Source organism: Schistocerca piceifrons, chromosome 3 (genome assembly GCF_021461385.2).
Source record: "Schistocerca piceifrons isolate TAMUIC-IGC-003096 chromosome 3, iqSchPice1.1, whole genome shotgun sequence".
NCBI classification, from domain to species: domain Eukaryota; kingdom Metazoa; phylum Arthropoda; class Insecta; order Orthoptera; family Acrididae; genus Schistocerca; species Schistocerca piceifrons.
Genome location: NC_060140.1, coordinates 101,393,838 through 101,413,217, shown reverse-complemented (window position 1 = coordinate 101,413,217; position 19,380 = coordinate 101,393,838). Strand labels below are relative to the sequence as shown.

The window sequence follows — 19,380 nt, the reverse complement described above, 5'->3', positions numbered from 1 at the left end:
ACAAGTCACCCGTCGAGTACAGCCCTCTGCACTTGAAATACACGACTGGATTACCGAGGTAATTGGCCTTCATTCTGAATCTGTTCATACCATGCAGCTAGACTCCGATGAATACTGCATTTTTGTAAAGTTTAACGATTCCGTGAGTGTAGACCGCTTTCTGGCAAAATTTGGTTATGAAACGGAATTTATACACCGTGATGGTACTAAAAGTACTGTCAAACTCCTGAATTCCGACTCTGTAATTAGGAATGTTAGGGTTTTGAATATTCTCATAGAAGTAGATAACTCGAAAATTAAAGATGTCCTTTCAAAGTATGGGGTTGTCAGGCAGACAGTCAACGAAAGGTGGGCCTCGCATTTCAAGCTGCAGTGCTTTAACGGCATTCGCTCCGTGGAGATGGAAGTGAAGGCAAACATTCCCTCCCACATCTTTGTTGACGGGCACAAGGCGCATGTTATGTACTCAGGGCAAACCCCTACATGTCATGTATGTAACGAGTCTGGTCACCTCCGTCAGGACTGCCCTCGCCGTGTTTTTGTGCTAACAAATAACCTGACGCAACGCCGGAAATTAACACTCAACGATTTGTTGCCAGCCAGTAATACAACAGAGCGGGCGGCTGTCGTGGATCCTGCTACTACCTCTGAAAATGTTGCACTTAATTACTTTCCGTCTTTAAAACCTGAATTAACTGCTGAAATTCCGTCCCGTGACAGCGAGATTCCCACTAAAAAGCGTCCTCTAGAGGACATTGAAAAAAATGTTGATGAGGACTCTTCCTGTGAAACACCCGTTGCCAGAAGGCCGAAGCCCAGTCCTGAAGATCTGTTGGAAGTGGAAAAAGAAGATGGAATGCAGGTCGATATGGCTCCCACTTCCGCACAAGGACTTATACCGCCACGAACAGATAGTGACGCAGCTGGTAGTGACCTTTCACGGAAATGTGACCCTGAGCCGAGGTCACAGCTGCAATAACCGCATCAAGTGCACAGCCCATACAGTGCGAACAGTACGCGGAAGTACCAAGTAAACAACCTGCTGACTCCGAAGCGCAACGCCGCGCCGAAGGAGGAAATAAACAAGCATCACCGCCTCGCCAGCAAGAGGACACAACAGACACCACGCCGGAACCAAATATTGACGACTCGCAAGCCACGGCCGTTGCCCCAGACAGCCACCGCCGGCGGCTGCGACCGACACCGGGTCTTACTGTCAAGCGCCATCAAAAAATGGCTCTGAGCACTATGGGACTCAACTGCTGTGGTCATAAGTCCCCTAGAACTTAGAACTACTTAAACCTAACTAACCTAAGGACATCACACACATCCATGCCCGAGGCAGGATTCGAACCTGCGACCGTAGCGGTCGTGCGGTTCCAGACTGTAGCGCCTTTAACCGCTCGGCCACGCCAGCCGGCCTCACGCGCCATCAAGCGAAAGCCACACCAGAGAAGAAAGACATCAAGAAAAAGAATATTAAATATGAAGTCATCAGGGCCAACACTGAAGAGGAGAAAGAGAATGGCCACAGTGACTTATAGCAATGCATTGTCAGGATTTCAGGATACTTTTCTTCGCAAGCTCTTTGTTTAAAAGCAGTGCAATTTTTTCTAGGAAATTAGTACATGTAATGGACACACAGCTTGTAAAGATCGTGCCTTGTAGGGAAGTACGTTGCTGCTATACTCATACCGATCCTCATCCCAAATAGCTTCTTGTGGTATGTCTGTGATGCAAGCTTATAGCATTACTACTATTAACATTAATAAAATACAGTCACCCTTGAAATTGGCAGCACTAAAAGAATTCTTGTACCAGTCCGGGACAGATATCGCGTTGCTACAAGAAGTTGTGATGACGGAATTTCGGATCCCAGGCTTTTCTGAAATTGTTAATGTTTTTACGGAAGCCAATACCGGTACAGCCATTCTTATAAGGGAAGGCATTCCGGTGACTGAAATCGAACGACTAGAATCAGGAAGAGCCATAGGCATAAAAATTTTCGATGTGACAGTGCTTAACCTTTACGCCCCATCAGGAAATTCCCACAAATTGGATCGTGCGAAGTTTTTTCAGGATGAACTGATTTATTTATTGAGGAAAAATCCGTGTTCTCTTGTACTAGGTGGAGATTTTAACTGTGTTTTAAACCAGAAAGATCAACAACCCAACTTCAACTACTCGCCACAGTTAAAAAAGTTAGTAAGTGATCTACACCTTAAGGATGTGTGGGAACTTCAGCATCCGACGTCAGTCGGATTCACGTATATAACCAGCCACTCCTGCAGCAGACTAGATAGAATTTACGTGTCACCAAATTTGCAAAATTATTTATTAAACGTTGAAACTATTCTCGTGTATTTTTGCGATCACAGTACGCTTTTAACTTGCTTTAATTTAAGTGTACAGCTAACCCGTCGATTCAGAGGCCAATGGAATTTAAATACCTCTGTTTTAACTGACGAAGAACTGGAACAGGAAATAAGAGTAGCGTGGACTATGTGCCTCCGCACAGTAGACAAGCACCCAACAGTCATTGACTGGTGGACTAGGAGGGCTAAACCAAGGCTGCGGAAAGTTGTCATGCAGTATAGTGCCGCAAGGCACAGGGAGTTGAGGAATACAATGGAGTTTTATTACAAAGTTTTAAGAGACTTATATCAACAGGCCCATAATGACGTAATTCGTCTGAATGATATCAAAAAAATAAAAGCCAAGTTATTAAGCATTAAACGGCAACAGATGGAGGGACTCAAAATTAAATCGAAAACCACATCAGTCGTAGCAGATGAAACAGCTTCTCTGTATCACTTGGTGCGGCATGCTAAAAACAGACGTCTAACTTTAATTGATGAAGTCCAGATGCATACTGGTACGAGGCTCACATGCCAGAAAGAAATACTGGACGAAGTCCACAGGTACTATGAAACCTCATATGCCCCTACCACAGTGAAAGATGCAGCTCTCGAGGACTTTCTCACTATTTTAGGCCCACAATTGTCGGGAACAGACAACGCTGACATCCTGTCACTTATTACAAAAGATGAAGTGCATGAGGCAATGCGTAACTCACCTCTCAAAAAATCTCCGGGGCTTGATGGCCTCCCTGTGGAGTTTTATGCCCGCTACTGGTCTATAATTGGGGACAAGATCACTTCCATGGCAAATGAGGTCCTGAACGGAAAACCGGTCCCTGCAGAGTTTAAGGAAAGTAAAATAGTACTGATTCCTAAGAGTAAAGGCAAAACCAACTTAAACAATTTTCGGCCTCTTTCGCTACTAAATTCTGATTACAAAATAATTTCGCGTATTATCAACAAAAGACTCTCTGCCTTTTCCAACAAAATATTGAGTCATCATCAATCTTGTTCTCCGACCAGAACGATATTCGAAAGTCTATCTGCATACAGAGACGTCATTGCAATTACCTCAGTGACAAGTATAAAATGTTCTTTAATCTTCATAGATTTCAACAAAGCTTTTGACCGCGTTAGCCATAGATACCTCTTTGCGACGCTGTCAAGAATGGCTTTCCACCCCCAGATTGTGAACATGCTAAGGAATATTGCAACAGGTATAAATGCGAAAATAGCAATCAATGGCCAAACATCTAAACCCATACAGATAAGGCGAGGGGTTCCACAGGGCAGTCCCTTATCTATGTTTTTATTTTCCGTATCATTAGAGCCCGCACTGTCCTTAACAGGTATAACATTGAGTGGTGAGAAAACTGTCATACGAGCTTATGCTGATGACGTGGGCGTTGTAATAAGGAATAAGAAGGAGACAGTTACACTGGATAGAGAAATCCAAAGGTATTGTCTAACGTCGGGAGCGACAGCAAATGAAAACAAAAGTCAAATTTTGAATCTGCGGGGCCTAGATCACCTTCGACTGGCATGGGCAAAACAAGACAACAAACATAAAACTTTGGGAATAACCTTAATGGCATGTCCGATGAGGATGGCTGCTTTTAACTGGACGGAAACTAGGAGGAAAGTTCATGGTGCTGTAATGGAGAACATCCATCGAACTATGGACCTGGTGCAAAAACTCAGATTCATCAACTCCTGCGATTTGTCTAAAGCGTATTTCACTGCGCAGGTATTTCCAATCCCTAAATTAGTAGGGAAAGGGATCATGTCCACTGTTACCAATTATTTATGGCGAGGAGACATATTCAGGGTTGGTGCGACTACCGTTATACTGGATGTCAGAAACGGGGGCCTCGGTTTGGTGGATATTCGCAATAAAGCGTCTGCTCTGTTCCTCAAACGGACTTTCCATATACTCAGAGAACTTCCACAATGTATAACCGCAAAGCTCTTTGAGGCTGTGACACCCCATAGCCTGCAAGCACCGATTGATGTGCGATGGATTAATGCCCGTCTGCAGTATGTGAGGAACTTTTTCCTCGAAGCAAGTTATCTTAGTGACGAAATCAGAAGCAACACACGTATCACAGCGCGCGACATCATACTTAAAAGGAAGTTAAATGAGGGTAGAAACAAAATTGTGACTGGAAAGCTGTATGGCGGAACATCAACTATGCCGGGCTATCTACAGACGCTATTTCCGCATGGTACAAAACAGTTAATAATGTCATCAGCACCAACGAGAGACTATATGGGATCGGTTTAAACCAGACACACCTTTGTGGAAAATGCAATCTGGTGGATACACACAGCCATAGATTCACCTGTGGTGGCAATGTGCACAACTGGAATTCGATCAGGCAACAAATCGCCTTTCTCACCAGATCCTCTACGGAATCGCTCCTCCTGAGACCAGACATGACATACTTTCCGAAATTAAAAACCAACGCCATTAGCTGGTTACTGGGAAAATATGTTAGTTATGTCATCGACAATCTTGGGTCGGACAACGAGATAGAATTCCGCGTTTACACGAAGTGTGAATATGCAAAAATCAGCACGTATTGCAACCACAAGAAGCACTACGGCAACATGCTGAAGATCGTTTTTGAAAGAATGGGTGTTGGTTAAATATGTGGAACCACTACAACACCTTGAACGAGAACGAACAGAAGAAAATTATAAGTCACTTGGTTTCTTCTTATTATTTACTATTACCTTGCTTCCGGAACATTTTTTTTTTCTTTTTCAAAACATTTTTTCATAATTACTCGTGATCGACTTCCAAAGTATTTGTGTGATTCGAGAAGAATTGTTAAGTTTTTATCAGTGTTCAGTTTCTACTCAGAGAAGAGGTTTCTTTGTCTGTCTTACATCGGAGAATGGGAACATTGTGTTACGATTTATGCACACTTAGTGCTATGACCCAACAGGGGACATGAAAAAGGGGTGGGAGGGGTTTGGGCCTCGACGCACTGGCAGTGCCGTGAAGAGACCCCACTGCTAGTGCGGCGTGTACCACGCCCTGACCATCCTAAAAATAAAAAAAATAAAAAATAAAAATGAGTAAATAAAAAATAAAAACAAAATAAAAGTGGTTACTAAAAATTGGATTGCTGAAAAAATAGGATGGATATAAAAAAAGCGTGTTCGGTCAGAGGGTTAGGTACTCTCTGTAATAAAAAAACTGAGTTAATGGATCAAGAACGAACTTAAACGGATGTCTAACGACGTCCGCCCCGAGCACATGCAACGAACGACAGCGAGGAAAATGAGACTTTTTTTTTTTAAAAAAAAAGGTTGCGCCACTGTTCGGCATTGAATTGATTATTGGGGCGGTGGTTCGCGTCTTGACACTCCCAATTTTTTTCCTAACATTCGCTTTTTTATTAAGTTCTGATATTTTATTATTAGTTTAATATAACTATATGCTATAATATTTTGTTATGTAAATGTAAGTTCACCTCTTTTTGAGGGGTGATTTTGTTCGATTGGCTTAATCTACAGGACAGCTTACGCTACTTGTATAACGATATTTTGCTCCTTTTTCTTTTTCGCTTCGTAATTCGAATGTTGCGAAGATTCTGCTACTGGGTAGGAACAGTGATTAAGTAAGACTGACCTTTTACTAGAATGTGGGAATGATGAAATAATATTTATCTTATGCGGAGAAGTATTCCAAATTTGTACCGCACTGTTTGTAATGGTTTATAAGCCCGTGTCCTTATTGGTTGGGCATGGTACTTTCCTTTTCGTGGACGATGGAGGAAATGTGCGTTTTAATAAAGCTAACTTGGGAATTTTATGCGCGCCCGTTGAGTAAACAGTGTGATTTACGAACTAGAAACATCCCTCAACTGCCGCTGGAGTGTGTTGCCATTGCGTATACCACGTTGGGGCCCATGTACCATATGCACAAGTCGCATCTTTCCTGAGCGTTCAGCAGCACGTTGAACTTGGCACGCTCAACGTTAACGTTCGACAGCACGGTCCGTGTGCCGACGGTTTTACATTGTGTGAGTGCCTAGGCGTTCAGACTTCTTGAGCGTTAGAAATTTCTACCCGCTGGTGCGGCAGTGAAGTCGCGTGTGGGCGGCGGCAGTGTCCGGCGCTTTGCTGCAGCCGGTGGCGGTGCGTGGGCGGCACTCTCACTGGCCGGCGCAGCCGTGCCGTGTCGTAACGTGACGTGACGTGGGGCGACGTGGCGTCGCCATTAAAGCTGCAATGTCCAGCTGCCGCCCCGGACACGACACGACTGCAGTACCCGGAGCTAGGCGTGTGTTGGCAAACAGGTGGACAACCACCTGTCGTACAAGTGAACTCACTCCAGCGTCCGCGTACTGTTTAGGCAACTCTAATGGTAGTCCCTCAACAAAGCTGTACAGGAGAACAGTTACAATCACTTATTCCAATTAAGGCACTAAAAAGTGGACGACGGATGACTGTGCAAATTATCGAGGCACCACAGTTTTGAGTTACTCGAGGGTTGGAACTTTAATAGTGGCAACTATTTATTTACCGCTCATACAACATAGATACGTGTCTGAAAGTTTTCCTGACTTTCAAAGTAGTCACCAGCATTGTGTATAACCCGTTGCCAGCATTGTGGAACTCGTAGGACACTGTTAGCAGTGCCAGTTGTGCTGACAGTTCGAGCGGCGCGGTCTATTGCCCAACGAATTTGTATCAGTTCTGAAGCGAATGCCGTGCAGTGTTTCCTTCGGTTTAGAAATAGGGTTGAACTTACGAGGGCTAAAGTCAGGGGACTGCAGTAGATGGTATAGCACCTAGCAGCCCCATCAGTCAAACAAGTCAGTAACAGCTTGCACTGTACGTGCTTGAGCATTGTCCTGCAAAATGATGGTCAGGTCCTGCAGAAAGTCTCATCACTTCTGTCTCTTGCGTTCCAAAAATGAACAGTATAGAGACAGATGACACTTTCTGCAGGACTTGACCATCATTTTGCTAGACAATTATGAAGCACGTACAGTGCAAGCTGTTACTGACTTGTTTGACTGATGGGGCTGCTAAGTGCTATACCACCGATTTAAGCCCACGTGAGTTCAATTCGATGTCTAAACTGAAGGGAACACTTCACGGCATTCGCTTCAGAACTGCTACAAATTTGTCGGGCAATAGACCGCGCCACTCGAACTGTCAACGCAACTGGCACTACAAACAGTATCCTACGACTTCCACATCGCTGGCAAGGGGTTATACACAATGCTGGTGACTACTCTGAAAGTCAGGAAAACTTTGAAACACGTCTCTATTTTGTACGAGCTGTAAATAAATAGTTGTCACTATTAAAGTTCGAACCCTCGTATATCAAGATTGTATGGTAAGATACTTAAAACGAGAATAGAGAGAGATATTGAGGAAGTGCACAAATAGAGCGGTTTTCGGGAAGAAAAGTCTTTTATCGATAATATCTGCAACATTAGGCAGGTGCGATAAGAAACTGTTTCATAACTCGGAGACAAATATGATTTTTATAGACGTGAGCAAGGGCTATGAGTGTATTACATTCTATGATGTGTGAATCAGTGGTAAACCAGAACATGCGTACAAGTCGTACAAGCCGTTAGAAGTCTGTGTTCAGATAATACTTTTGTTAAAGTTGGGAAGTTACTATGACAGAAACTGAAAGATAGCTAAGGACTGAGACGGGGAGGGATACTGTTTAGCGCCTACCCTCTTTAAAATATTTCTGAATGAAGCACTGACAAATTGGAAAAGTGCAAAGAAACGGCGATTACAGTAGGTGATGGCACCTTGTTTTCCTTAAATTCCGACGACGATCAGATCGTCGTCGAGGAAGAAGAGGAGGTGTCTTGTACGTTAAGAAAGTTTGAAGTAGAGTGTGAAAAGTGGGGCTTGAAAATTAACTTTACAAAGACTGAATACTTGGTTGTCGGCGGTATAGGAAAGCATCTTATTATGAATGATGGATCTAGTGTAGTCCTTCATATAAATATTTAGGGCCAATAATTTAGGATAAATGAGGAAGTAACGAGGAAATAAAGAATAGAATAGGAAAGTGAAAGGTGGTACTATATGGAATAAACCGGCGTAAAAAAATTGTAAATGAAGCATGTACGAAACTAGTTGAAAGCATTGGTATGTATAGCGCTGAACTGTGAGAGGTCTCCAGGGTCAATGCGAGGAAATTGAAGGCGATACAATTGGAGTTTTGGAGGAAGTTTTGAACTAACAAGAAGAGACAAATTAGTAAATGAAATGCTACAAGAACAGATGACAGTTACAAAAGATATTGCAGACACAGCTGAAAATAAACGGCTGACATGATATGGACACCTTAGAAGAATGCCATAGGAAAGATGGCTTTCCAAAATGTGGTGTTTTAGACCTCCACGACACAGAAATGAGGAAGACATCGTCTACATTGAGTGAGGCACCCATGCAGGAGACGGCCATGCGGGAACAGGACTGGCGGGATAGGAGGAGGTGGAAATATGGATGCGAGAGACCTCGCATGGTGTAGAAAACTCGCAGAAAGAAGAAGAGGAATAAGAATAAGTTGGAGCCTATCTGTTTCGATCGAAGTCATATTGGATTCAGACTGCAGTCGCCCTTTTCTGACGGCTCTGTATTGCCTTGTGTGTACATCTCCACATCTACATCTAAATTTTTACTCTGCAATTAACACTTAATCGTTCGGCCAAGGGTTCGTAGAACCACTTTCAATTTCTCGACCATTCCACTCCTGTGCGGAAAATGAACACCTACATATTTCGATGAAGGCTCCGATTTACTTTGATTTATTATGGTCGTTATTTCTCCCTGTGGAAGTGGGAGTCGGCAAAACATTTTGCCATTCGCAAGACGAAATTAGTGATAGAAATTTGTTGGAAAGATCTCGCGACAACTGAAAACGGCTTTATTTTTATCATTACCTCCCCTACCTGCTTTTCATATCCGTGACACAGTCTCCACTACGTCGCTGTATTACGAAACGAGCTTTATTTATTGTCGAATTTTCCCAATGTCCTACATGTGAACCGTGTCTGCCACTCACTTCATCTACTACTGAGCATATCTATCATTCCACTACATTTATCTACAGTTTGTTACACCCAGGTACTTGCATGAGTTCACTGATATCGATTGTGATACTGATACATTGTACTCACGCAGTACGACGTTTTTGCGTTACGTGACGTGCTCAAATTTACATTTCTGAACACTGATGTGCTCTTACTACATCAGTGATAAACTTAAAGCTTGATTGTGCTTTAGTAAACAAGGCAGAACCTTCAAAATTTTCGTCTGTACATTTTTAATAAGAATTTGGAAAAACATATTTTAGAGCTAATTAAACAAACAAATTCAGTGTCTTTCGCACTTCGTGTTATTGCAAGCCTCGAAGACAAACAAATCGATAGATTAAAATACTGTCGTAAGGGGTGGAGTTGATCGCTGGGGTAAAATTGATCGCTGAGGTGAAGTTGAAGTTGACCGCTGGGGTGAAGTTGGTCGAAAAGTTCATAAAACATTTCCTGTTAAGTAACTCCATATTGGTGATGAAAATTCTTGTATGTTAGTTATTTTATTTCCTACTGTAAAGTTCGTAATTCTTGACACGAGCTAGATGTACAATATTTCGAACTTCAATCTGTATATTAATCGTTCTCACAGGGTCCGAGTTCTTTAACTATTTTAATGAGCTAAAGGTTTTCGCGGGGTCTTATGTATGTCGTGCATTGGCCCTTAACAACAATAACTATTTTGTAATACTTTCGTATCTATAGGCACGTGAACAAAGCTGCAAATTTTTGTTGGAATCGGGGTGAAGTGAAGTTCATTGTCTTCTCTCGAGTGGTCCTTTTATGAAAAAACATTCGTGTGTACAGCGAGATTTCGAACTAATGACCTCATCAACAATGTTACAGAGTGGATGCAGCAACAATAATTTCTATAACAGTCTAGTGGTGAACTCAAGAAGCTATTGTTGCAACTGTCTGTATTTTAAGTTATAAATTTGTAATGTAGTTCGCAGTTCTGTCTGTGGAATCTTACAGCTGATGTCATAAGAGTTTTCAATGTAAAAACGTCGCGTGTATACAAACTGAAAGCTGGTTAATTGAAGAAATATAGCCTCTATGTTTTAGAACTTTATCCCACTGGAATTTTGAGTGGAAAAGTCAGCATTAGCAAGGATAGCTGAATGTACAGAATTCCCAGATGAAAACTGATTGATGGAGTTCATGGTTGTCATGGAAAACACATGGTGGTCAGACAGTTTTTTTTAGCGCTAAAGAAGAAGAGTGTGTATTTCTTCGGAATTTCACAAAGCAAATTTGTGAACATACTTTTTTGTCCTTAAACTTTCTTTGTATGTTATTCTCAAATTATTATTAAAATATAATTAATATGCTACATTTATTTTTGAATATTTGATAAAATTTCAGAATTATGAAAGTCAAGCTAGAATCATAAATAGTCCATGACTATCCCATAGCAGATAATCGGTCAGCTTCACCCTCAGGTGATCTGTGCGTTATTTCCTTCCCCAGGGAGGATGGAGTTGACCGACGAATTTTGCTTCAATTTTACAATCTCTCAGAGCAAAAGGTAATGAAGATTAAATATCATTTCACTAAACCTTAATACCCACTTTAATACATTATTATTAGTTAGTTAGTTAATTTAAAATATTTTTTATTTATTTATTATTATAGATAAATATTTTTTGTGTGTGCTTTTACTTTAATTATTCGTTTAGTTATGGGTTTCAGTTGGTTTAGCTTAATGCCTTATTTCCTTTAATCTTTACTCTTCTGAAAACCTGGACAATATAAATAATTCGTTTTAAATATGTATTCCACAGCGGCGATCTCGAAAGTCTTTGGTTAGGTAAGACAAAGAGATGCGTTCGTAGAACGGAACGTCCAATTCTCGCAGTCGGTATATGCCGTTCACCACAATATTAATTCGTCGCACCCAAATGAAAGTTTGCGATCACAGCGACACAAATCATTGAAATCGTGGAACGCTAGTACGCTAATATGCGGTGCAATTGCACGAGTGTTGACCGCAAGTATGCAGTCGTGCATGAATTATGCTGTGCGGATGCCGAATATCAGTTTGTGGTAAGGAGTAGCATGCCTGTTAACACTTATTCTGTCGATACAGGGTTGTGAAGGACGTTGGAGTTGCAGTCCGATGACGCACCATATGTGCTCGATTGGAGACAGGTCTGGTGACCAAGTAGGCCAAGGCAATAGCTGTAAATGGACGAGCGTTATCGTGTTGGAAAACATCGCCTGGATACTGTTCATCAATGGCAGACCAACAGGTAGAGTCACAGATTAATGTAGAATTTTGTAGTCCCGGTGCGTTGGTGAAGGACGTTGGAGTTGCAGTCCGATGACGCACCATATGTGCTCGATTGGAGACAGGTCTGGTGACCAAGTAGGCCAAGGCAATAGCTGTAAATGGACGAGCGTTATCGTGTTGGAAAACATCGCCTGGATACTGTTCATCAATGGCAGACCAACAGGTAGAATCACAGATTAATGTAGAATTTTGTAGTCCCGGTGCGTTGGTGCGTTGGATAACCACGAGAAGGCTCCTGCTATCATACGAAATCGCATCCCATACTGTAACTGCAGGTGCAGGTCCAGTGTGCCTTCGCTTGATACCGCTGAAGTCACAAATGGCGATGGTTTAGGGTCGGTGGAATTCACGCTACAGGGCTTGCGGCTCGAAGCTGCCTTCAAATAACCGATTTTTAACAGTTTGTCATGTCACTGTGGTCCTAAATGCTGCTGATATTGCTGTTGCCTTCCCTGTCGGCAGTGTCACTTGACCGTCCAGAACCCGAACTTCTTGCGACAGTATATTCTCGTGAGCACCGCTATCATGTACAGTGGTTGCCCTGTTTTTCTGCAGAATCACAGAAGGAATATACAGCTTCTTGTAGCCCTATTACACGACCTCGTCTTAACTTACTGATGTATTGATAATGGGGTCTTTGTTGCCTTAAAGGCATTCTTCTCCAATATCAGCTCTCCAGGTGCTGTCTCCAAGGTACTAACTCTCACGGCCGTTACAGCGTTTATTTAAAGCTAACCCTAATTTGCGTCCTCATAGTGACGCGCACCAGCCTTATGCGACCGACGCGTGAACAGACATCATGTTTCACATGAAAAAATACGCCTACCAACTTTCGTTTATTGTCGCACATGTGATTTTTTTCCGTCACTCTATTAACATTACTGGATTCACAAATACTTCAATTTAAATTCCAAAATCGGCCATCTCCACCAAATTTGACGGTACTTTGCTTATTTTCAATCTGTTATGTTGTACGGAAATGTATTCTAGAGTAACTCATTCTTAAGAAAATGTTTATGGCACAAAAGCGTGTGTGCAGCTCACTTCCTTCATGTCGTACAAAACTATCTAAGAAGATAGATATTTTATGCACTGTACCAATTTACAATTGTTTATCGTATAATTCGTCGTAAGAAAGAAAATAATTAATAATTAACACCTTCTTCTCATCCACAGACGATTCTATATTTAAAAACATATCGGCTGCTGAATTTAATAATGATAATTAGTTACTAGGGTCGCCACCTTAAATATTGTTTTCTGTCATGCGAATCGGTTGTAATTCGTCAGTATGGAGCCCTATTTAATGATACTTAAGTTAATATCTTACCATCTGTCTCGTTCCTCGCTATCACAACATACTGCGCGTAGTCGTACGTCGAACTTGGAACTAACTACCAAGTTTGCCTTTCTGTGGCTCAAAGTGGGTGAGGGAATTTGGTGGCAGATAGCTGAAAATGCCTTTCTACCCGAAAAAGTGGAACAGTCGATAACCGGTTCGTTTCCAGAAAAACGATGTCGATGTGCTTTAGTGGGAAACGAGATTGTACACAACATACAGTGAGCTGACAAAAGTAGTGGGATACCTCGTAATACTGTGTCGGACCTCCTATTTCCCGGCGTAGTATAGCAATGGTGTAGACATAAGAACTCGTTGAAAGTCCGCTGCAGAAATCCTGAGCCATGCTGTCTCTATAAGCGTCCATAATTGTGAAAGTCTTGCCAATGGAGGATTTTGTGCAGGAACCGATCTCTTGACTACGTCCAATAAATGTTCGACGGGATTCATGTCGGGCGATCTTGGTGGCCAAATCGTTCGCTCGATTAGCCAGGATGTTCTTCAAACCAGTCGTGATATGTTTGGGAAAATGAGGTCGATAAATGACTGCAGATGGTCTCCAAGAAGCCGAATTAACCATTTCTAGTCAATGATCGGTTCAGCTGTACAAGAGGAACCAGTCCATTCCATGTAGACAGAGCCTACACCATTACACAGCAACCACCTGCTTGCATAGTATCTTGTTGACAACTTGGCTCCATGGCATCGTGGGGTCTGCACCACACTCGAACGCTACCATCAGCTCTTCCAACTGAAATCGGAACAAATCTGACCAAGCCACAGTTCTTCAGTCGCCTAAGATCCAACCGGTATTGAAAAAGGAACAATGGGTTTAACGTCCCGTCGACATAGAGGTTATTAGAGACAGAACATAATCTCGGATTGTGTGAAGGTTTGGGACAGAAACCGGCCGTTCCTTTTCGAAGGTACCAGCCCAGCATTTATCTGGAGCGATTGAGCGATTTAGGGAAATGACGGAGAACCTAAATCTGGATGACCAGACGCGGGTTTGAACCGTAGTCCTCCCGAATGGGAGTCCAATGTGCTAACCAGAGCGCCATCTTGCTCGGTCCAACCGATATGTTCAGTTTCCCAGGAGAGGTGCTGCAAGCAATACACTGCTGTTGACAAAGGTACTTGCGTCGGTTGTCTTCTGCCATTGCCCATTAACGTCAGGTTCCACCGTACTGTCCATAAGATACGTCCGTCGTACGATTATTTCACCTGTTGTTCGTCTGTTATTACTGACAACACTACACAAACGCTGCTGCTCTCGGTCGTTAAGTGAAGGCCGTCGGCCACTGCGTTGTCCGTGCTGAGAGGTAATGCCTGAAATTTGATATTTTCACCACACTCTTGACACTGTGAATCTCAGAATACTGAATTTCCTAATAGGGATTTGCGAGATGCAATGTCCTATGTGTCTAGCTCCACCTACCATTCCGCCTTCAAAGCCTGTTCATTTATGTCGTGCCGCCATAATGACATCGAATATAATTTTAGATGACCCACCTGTGTACAAATGACACCTCCACCAATGTACTGTCCTTTTAGGCCTTGTGTACGCTATACTATCGCAATATGTACTGAAACGGAACTTGTACCGTACCAATGTTTTACTAAATTTCTAGCACGCAGAAATTATTAGCAAGAGATTCTTCTCTTGCAGGTAATACCTCAGCTGGTGTCCAAAAGAAGAGAATGGACTAAATTGAATTATTTATTGAATTTTTTTCTGTTGTGTACCACGTTTTCCATTTTCCTTTTCTTTGTGCAGGCTGGACAGTATAAATGAGGGAGTGTGTGAACTAACAGAATGCTTTAGGCAGAGATTGTAACAATGCGTGAATGGTCGTTCTGTGGTAGGGTAGTACCAACCCCCAAGCGTGAACAAGTTTAGCAGAGACCAAGTTTGCAGGTCAGGGCAAAGATGACACGTACCCGCGCGAATTGGCTCTGTCAGGTTGGCGCGCCACCCCCACCACGTTTGTAAGTGGAACGGTTTGGCGAATTCGGTTGGAAGAGCACTTGTTCCTGGGCAGCGGCGCGGTACAGATGCAGAAGTTGCAGTTCTGCACTTTACGGTAGTATGATGTAAGGAATTGGAATGTTTCAAAACTGCTGCTGATTAACGTCAGGATGGTGGAAGCAGGTGTAACGTTACCGGCAAACCCCCAGTAAGGGAATTTATTTTCGCTATTTGCTTCAAATTTCCGTAAGAACTCTGGGTTTGCGGCTTGCACAAGCATGGACCATGGGCCGTCGTATTTTGGGTCTAAGTGTGAAGATAGTTATTTAATTTCATGCCTTTTGTGTGCTCTCTTCTGTATAGTACAGTTTTGGGAGATTTTTACGATTTTTTCGATGTCTTCTTTGTGTACACAGTTTCCCGTCATGTGGCCAGTTGGAGTAACGGTTATGGCATTAAAGTATAGATCGGTTATCGCTTAGATGTTCAATTAGCTTCAGTACAGTTTCGCTAGTAAATTAGTTCCGTAATTATAAATACGTGCCTAAAATTGAATTTGATGTTAGGAAATGTGCGCGGGCTCATTTTGGCGCGAAACGGGATCAACGGCCATTTATAAGAAAACAGGTCAGATTTATCAATGTGAGACCCAAATGAATAATTAAACAGTAGTGCACGACTGCAATAAACGGTCGAGTTAATCTGGTGTGCCAAGATTTCGTGAATTTTCCATGCTTTGAGTTACTCCAGCTTAGCCTCGTGAGCGAGCTGGGACCAATGTCAGTTGGAAGATGTGCGTGTGTCCTCCTCTTTAAACATTTTGCCTTGGTAATAATGAAGTTTACTGTGTATCTTGCGGAGTACAGTACTGTTTACCTGGCAATGAGCTCCGATTTTGCCGGCATTAACACTCGTGTGATTATGACACCACGTGGTAATAGGTAGATGTTCTTGAGTCCCTTTAACCACTTTGCTTTAGAATAATGGAGCTTGCCGCGAAATGTTCAGTGCGCGATACAGTTTATTAGAGAAATTTCCGTTTTTCGGTATAATTTGTGCGGCTATTAAGACTTGCATAACTCTCTCCGCCACGTGGTACGAGGTAAACGTTATTGAGCTCCCCCAACCATTTTGCTTTAGAATAATGGTGGCTGCCACGCAACCTTCAGTGAACGATACCGTTTATTAGAGAGATTTCCGATTTTTTTATGGATACTTCTGCTATTATTAACATTCGCGTAACTTTACCGCCACGTGGTACTAGATAAGCGTTCTCCCGCCACTTTACATTTTGCTTTATAATGATGTTTACCCTGAAACATGCATAGTAAGGTACTATTTATTTGAAAGAGCCCCAATGTTATGTATAATTTTGAAGGCCCTGATAGTTGCATCATTTCCCAGCCACTTGGTACGTAGTAAATCTACGTGTGTGCCCCATTTTATCTATGTGTGAACAGTAAATGTGTCTGAAAATTATTTGCTCCAATTTACGGGTTACAATCAAGCCAGCAATGTTTAATAGGGAATGCTGGATCCTGGAATGTGATAGTGTATCTGTGTAGTCTTAACACATAAATGAATCCGAATCGCCAAACCAAATATAAGCAGACAACTTGCTATATTCTTATGAAACACATGTTAGCATATCGTGCATCCTGTTGGTACTGACCAGTATACTTGAGTTTTCGATAGCTGGACTTGCTCTGCGATTCAGTTGTAGTACTTAGTAATAATTCCGAGCGAGGTGGCGCATTGGTTAGACACTGGACTCGCATTCGGGAGGATGACGGTTCAATTTCGCGTCCGTCCATCCTGATTTAGGTTTTCCGTGATTTCCCTAAATCGCTCCAGGCAAATGCCGGGATGGTTCCTCTGAAAGGGCACGGCCGACTTCCTTCCCTAATCCGATGAGACCGATGACCTCGCTGTCTGGTCTCCTTCCCAAAAAAAAACAACAACAGTAATAATACCAAAGCAAACCATGGGTCTACGCATGACTATATGGTTGAATATGTACTGTCACTGAAGCCAGGTCAGTACTCATCTCTCCCCCCCATCCTACAATTGCGTGGTAATAACCATAGCCTTATTTTGCTAGAGAGACCTTCTTTGAGAGTAAATAGGGCTGATGCCCTTGCAGTTGTACGACTTTGGTTCTTGCTTAGTACTAATGTGTTAACAATTGTCTTGGTATCATTTACACAATAAATTACAATCAGTATAGACTGCAAATAGTTTTTCCTCAAACCTGTCATCAATAATTTAAAGCCATAGTCAAATTTCAAATAGCTCAAATGCCGCAGCACAGAAAATTAGAAATTAATTAATCTTCCCTAAGAGATGAGAGAAAAATGAATCCCATTAGCTAGTCACATGTTTAACCTAATCAACAAATATTGAAAGATCAGATGCCCCCTAATAAGCTCGGTTTAGGTGGCTTTTATAGATGCGTTATCCGTTGCCTTTATAATTTGGTGGGTTAATTAAACAACCTTGCTGAAGCATTAACACCCCAGTATTAAGCTTCGGGCCTACTGTTTCGTGAACCACACGAATTTTGAGCCAAAGCTACAGAGGGCAACTTTCATAAGCTCTGGACTCGTTGAGTAACACTAACCCTCCCACTGGGTATGGTTCTACTGATACTTAACCCAACACACACCCTGAGGGTTACGTTGCAGTACACATGCATATCACTGTCTAGGCAACGGCCCTGCCGCAGTGGATACACCGGTTCCCGTCAGATCACCGAAGTTAAGCGCTGTCGGGCGTGGCCGGAACTTCGATGGGTGATCATCCGGGCCGCCATGCGCTGTTGCATTTTCGGTGTGCACTCAGCCTTGTGATGCCAATTGAAGAGCTACTCTACCGAATAGTAGCGGCTCCAGTCACAGAAAACCATCATACCTACCGGGAGAACGGTGTGTTGACCACACGCCCCTCGTATCCACATCCTCAGCTGAGGATGGTCCCGATGGGCCACTTATGCACTGAAGACGGAGTGCATCTCACTTTTCTGTCACCTCAGTGTTTATCGTGCAAAGCGATCAGTCGAACGTGAATGTAACTAGCGAAATATTATGTTTGCCTTTCCGTGTCTCAAAATTAAGTGGGGAAATTCAGTAGCAGTCAGTTGAAAACATCTCTCCCCCCGCAAAAGTACTCGATAACCGGTTCGTCTGAAAGAAAACTAGGTCGGAGAGAGTTTCAGGGGAAACGAGACTGCGTACACCCCTTAGAACGTAGTGGGAGGCAAGGCCTGGCCGCAACACGATACCAGAGAAGCACAAGCAACCCCTGCCGGATTCCGCGAAACGGTGCCGGTAGCGAACGCTATAATCGCATGAGTTTGCTGAAATTACGCCCCGCGCTGAATAGTGAATGCCTGACAGATGAGCACACCCATACGTACGCCGGTAATTACGGCGAAATAAATATTTCGCGGCCTCTGTCGGCTCAGGTGCTAAATTATGCAGTCCCGGCAGGTCGGACGTAATTTAACGAGAGGCAGTAAAGCGAATGATTGCTCCGCATTAAACACGAACCGGCCCGCGTTCATCAGTCGAATTTGAAAGAGTGTTCGCATAGCGGAATATGTATCGGTTTTTAAATACTGCTAGACCGTTTCTTCTTTTTTTTTTTCGAATCGCAGCAGAAAATGAAGGTGAATTGACAGTAATTTAATCAGCAGGTTGTCAGCAGAGGTTTTGCGCGAGCCTCATCACCGTGTGACAGTAAAAAAAATATCGAAGTAGTGATCTGTCATACTTTCACTTTAAGCGTACAAAAAAAAAAAGCATTTTTCACCAATACACCTCATTTACCTTTCGACGTCCATCACTTCGTTTCCAGAAGGGGTGCGAGATACTGCTGCTAGCGTGCTCTCTTAAAAAAGACGTGGAGTAAATATACAGTGTGGTAGGTTATGGCCATTTGAAGAAACGGAGCTCATCCATTCGTGTGAAATAATCACTCAAAATGGCTCATCCTTTGAGCATCAAACTGTAGTCAGCCATTTACACGTAACAATCGTAAACCTGCAGTAGAGCTGAGCACTGTTGTGTATGAGGCGGAACTATGGGCCTCATGGAAAAAGGGTGACCCGGCTGAGTCACACAATTTGACTCTTAGTCTGATCACGAGGTGTGGCCACTAATTGGAAGCGTTGATCACGTAGGCTAACGTGATCATCAATGAACTGTACTTGACGGGATGTATCTGCAACATCATAGCTGATTAGAAGTTAGTACACAGGAATATAATTAAATACTTAGCTTTAATTCAGCATCAGCGGCGAATGTCGATCTTGACTTAGTACAATTATACTTACA

General features: G+C 42.8%; 1 pseudogene; it reads left to right on the top strand.

Moving 5' to 3' along the window:
* The first annotated feature begins 17,752 nt into the window (after positions 1-17,752).
* On the top strand, positions 17,753-17,870 carry LOC124790813 (annotated as a pseudogene).
* The last annotated feature ends 1,510 nt before the right edge of the window (positions 17,871-19,380 follow it).